This window comes from Triplophysa dalaica, chromosome 21, assembly GCF_015846415.1.
Source record: "Triplophysa dalaica isolate WHDGS20190420 chromosome 21, ASM1584641v1, whole genome shotgun sequence".
In the NCBI taxonomy this organism is placed as follows: domain Eukaryota; kingdom Metazoa; phylum Chordata; class Actinopteri; order Cypriniformes; family Nemacheilidae; genus Triplophysa; species Triplophysa dalaica.
In genome coordinates this window covers 19,326,312-19,330,989 of record NC_079562.1, presented here as the reverse complement: position 1 = coordinate 19,330,989, position 4,678 = coordinate 19,326,312, and the positions used below count along the sequence as shown (strand labels likewise).

Here is a 4,678-nt window from a genome sequence, read left to right as displayed (position 1 = left end):
GTAAAATATTCCACCTGAATAAAATATCCAATCAGTGTGTATGGAACAAAACTGAACAACTAGTTGTTGATGACATCACGGTACACATGGGACATCTGTTAACATAAGCTTCTAATAATTTGAATTCCAATAGTTCCTGTAGTCACATATTGTTTTTCAGCAGCCATGTTAACAGATTAGAACATTTATACACAGCACATGTGCTGAAAAAACTTTTGAAACACACAACCGTGTCAGAGGGTTGTTGGCCAAACAACATTAGCATTTGAAGGATTTTTAATATCTTCCTCACCTACAGTGGTACAGGAAAAGCACGGCATGCAAAGCAAGTGCACCAGAACACTCTGATAAAGGGGATGTTCAGACACAACCTGAAACCATTAAAGATTAGATAAGAACAATAATGTTTTTTACATTCAATCACAGTCAGAAATTATAAGAATTCAACAACACTCAAAAGACATGTGTTAAGCACAACAGTGACTGCCTCCGTTTATAGCAGTCTGTACATTTAATTACAGTGAATATAAAGTTCAACTCATGAACGCTTAAATAACTTTCAGATCTAGATATAACATACTGTTTACATCATTTGTCTCTGTTCTAATTATTTTTTGTTCTTATTTCATTACTTACTTTTTGCTGCTTTTTAACAAATAAACGTTTTATTTACATATATGAGCTCATGTGTTGTTGTAAGTTTTAGTAAGATTTAGTAATTGTTTGCTATTTGCTGTAATAAACCATCGCATCTACCTCGAGCATTGAAATAGCCAAACGCCTATCTTAAATTATGCTTTACACTTTATCGATGCTGCATGTGGCCTTTCAACATTTTCCACATCAGACAGACCGTGTGCTATCACGACAATAAATTACAAGATTATAATGCAAGAACGTTTCAAAACCCAGAACAGTATAAGAACAACAAGTTGGTTCTTATTTTATATTTTAGTATAAGGATCTGTGTAAACTCAAAACACATTGCTTACCTCAGACGAATCGGTGGCGGTTGGCAATTAAATCAAATGTGCAGTCTATGCGCGTGCGCAGAACTCCGACTCCTCCCACCAAGTTTTCAACCAGTTTGCATCTGGATCAGTTCATCCATTGGCTGGTTAATTGTTTTGGCGCGATTTACATGATCACGACAGCTTCTCGCGTCATCTGATTGGTTGATTTGAGTCAGGTTCACGGGTTACTTTGGATTCGAAAACTATATTCCCGCCCAGGATTCTTCTCGTCTCTTCTTCAACGGCTGTTTTTAGGTAAGTGTGGTCGGTGCTGTTGTTGTTAATTGGAACAATTTTCTTAAACGAGTAATTTTATCTGAATCCTCCGTGTATTTTCAGACCCAGAGTGTGTTATTTAGTGGGTTTTGAAGCAAAATTATTTGAGTAACGTAGGTTGACTGAGGATTTCTTAGAGGGTTTTGCATCTGATATTTTAATATGCAACAGGATCAATGTTTTTCTATTATTTATGCTTACAAATATTAATGTAATCAGCCTGCATAGGGGCATTTGGAACAACTAAATGTATTGATTTAAAACGTTTAACCTTTGTTTTACTATATAGTTTAAAAATGTATTACTTGTTTGTCAGGATTTATACAATATAATCATGATACATATTCATTTAAAAATGTATTCACATGAAATAACACATACAATAATTTCAAAATGTATCTGATTATAAATGTATAAATCTCTTAATTTGTAACTGCTCAAGTGTCTGCATGTTATATACAAGTGAATGGCACTCATTAATGTCCTTTATTGTTTTAGACATCACTAATTAGGGATCCTTAAACACATTATATTCTGGAATGGCTAAACTGTTAATGAAAATCTACTTCTGAGATTATATGAGCTTTAAAATTTGTTTCCATCTTTATGATATACATCTTTGACATGGGATTATTCACTTAATATTTGACCTAATTTTTGAATTAATTTGGCAGAAGTCCTCCAATCCACCATCAGCGAGACCGAACTCCTCCAGTCCAGCTACAGATAAGCTTCTGACCCATTTCAGAGGAGGAACATTGGCCATGACCCAAAAGGACCACTAAATCCTCAACTTTTTCTTGACACTTGTAAGTGTATATTTATATCTCTAAAAAATATCTTTAGTAAATATGAGATTGTGTGCTTGGTTTTATATGGATTTTAATAAGTTTTCAATAAAAAACTTATTTGCAGCTCTTCTGCTTAATATCATCAATAATCAAGAGCACTGTGCTCTGTACTAATTGTGTATAAATTGCATTAATCCTTTTAAATTGTTTTTCTAAAACATGTGACCCTGCCTTTGAAAACCCAGCTGAAGTTGTTTTGGACCTAAAATCATAACAATGTACATAACATTATGTGAAAATATAATGTTGATACATTAAATATTGACTGACTATGGCCATGTCAAAGATCTAAATCATATTGAAATGAATGACTGAAATCACACTTTGATACTCATTCTCTCAGAATTAGATTTCACAGACAGGGTCACAAATTGTAATGGACATTTAAAATGAAAGTTCTGTCTGATTTACTCACCCTCTAGTTGTTTCAAACATGTATAAATGTCTTTATTCGGTTGAACACAAAGAGAGATATTTTGGAATAATGTTAACAACTAACAGTTCTGAAGCACCGTAGTAGGAAAAACATTTCATTTTTTGGTTCTGTTGAACACAAAAGAAGATATTTTGAGTAATGTAGGAAAACAAACAGTTCTGGGGAACTTTTGATTACATTTTACATTTTTCCTACTATGTCAGTCAATGGTGCTTCAGAACAGCTGGTTGCTAACATTATTCCAAAATATCTCTCTTTCTGTTCAACAGAACAAAGAAATGTATACATGCTTGGAACAACTACAGGCGGATTAATCCCTCTAATTATTTCTTAAGATTAAATAATGCTGTTTATAGGTTATGTTCATTTTAATTTTTATCTAAAAAAGTACATTATGGATTGTTTAAAGTATTTAAATAATATGAATAAAAAATTGTTACACCTTTCATTGCGTGTACTTAATGTGCATTATCCGTTATTTTATTTACACCATAGTTTCCACACTTAAACATTTTTTAAACGATGAACTGAATTTTTTTTTTTTAAATTACCAAAACTATATTTAATAATTATGTATGTCTTTCAGCTGCGGTGAGAAAAATTCCCTAACAAAAAAAACGGTCATATCCAGAGATGGCTTCAGCTTGCTCCGGATTGGGATGGAGGAAGAAGAGAACGGCTGAAGAGAAAGGAGATGATAAATAGCTGTGCCTCTCATTTAGAGCCTCAATAGCTTATGCGTGCGAACACATACGAAATACATTCATTTCCTTTTCATGTGCACACACGCAGTTATGTGTTATGTTGTTTATAAAGTTTAATTTTGTCTTTCTTTGGTTTATAACGTTTTCATTTAGTCCGTATTCGGTTTCATTTTTTCAAGTGTTAAGGTACTGTTCATTTAAAGTCTAAAGGTTTCCGTTTTACATAAAAATATGTTCAACACAATGTGTTCACTTTATTTTTATTTGTAAATAAAAAATGTTTATTGAAAAACAATTCAGGTATTGGAAGTTATTTTTTCACATGATTTTGGCAATCATAGGCTGTACTATGGCTAAATTTGGGGGTCTCTTTTTAAAAGCCGGCATTGATCTGGTTTACTTCTGGCTACGATACGGCACCCAGTATTAAAACCTACTCTGGGCCAGTTCAGGGCCAGTTATGGCTTATTAATTGGCGGAGGCGCGGACCAGTTGGGGCCCATATCTGGTCATGGTCTGTAATTTGGATCTGGGCCACCCTAGGGCCGTCATTCAATGTTGTATGTGGGCCGAGGGAAAAGTATTGGTGTGGGCCGGAGCTGGGCCAACACAAAATTGTTATGTGGGGGGTTGATCAAACTGTCAGGATTCCATCACCATCTCACTCCACTCATTCCCTCACTCCGCCCACTCAGTCATTCACACGCTCATTGTCACCCGATTACTAATCACTATCACCTGGACCTCATCAGCAGTGCACCCATTTATACCACAGACCAACATTCACTCATTGTCTGATCTCGTCTACACATGACACAGACTATATACCATACGTACCTGTATTCTTACCTACTATCCCGATCTTCTCAGCGTATCTTCTTCCCGCCTGCAAGGAATTCATCATCAGCTTTATCAGCAAGATAAAGAGAGAGACTTGGTTACTGTCATGATTCTCAATGTGAGACATGGCGTGAGAACCCAATTGCAGGCAGACACGGACGGTAGATGTGACAGGGATGTTTATTAACAAATAAACACAACAAAACAAGACAGGCAAAACAAAAACCCACGATGGGGGAAAACAATACAGGAATATATATACTTTAACAACAAACAAGGACACTGACTTACTAAACTAAAACTAAGAAAACAAACATTTGGAACAAACACTAAACTGACACTTACTATACAGGGAACAGGAGCCAGGTAACAACAGGTACAAGGACATGGACATGTACAGCATACAGCAAACAATGCACGAGCACAGGACAATGAAACATGAGGACTCTTTATAGGAGACAAACACAGGATCATAACGAGCAACAGGTGCTGGGGATTAGCACTAAGGAGAGGCTGACGAGGAACGAGATGTAGGGAACAATGACAAGACACGAGAAA

At 35.4% G+C, this 4,678-nt stretch overlaps 1 long non-coding RNA gene across 1 annotated transcript; it reads left to right on the top strand.

Moving 5' to 3' along the window:
- Positions 1-1,017: 1,017 nt before the first annotated feature.
- LOC130410473 (uncharacterized) lies at positions 1,018-3,575 on the top strand. Its single transcript, XR_008905015.1, has 3 exons — positions 1,018-1,268; positions 1,964-2,098; positions 3,163-3,575. It is a non-coding gene; the product is annotated as an uncharacterized LOC130410473 (long non-coding RNA).
- Positions 3,576-4,678: the final 1,103 nt, after the last annotated feature.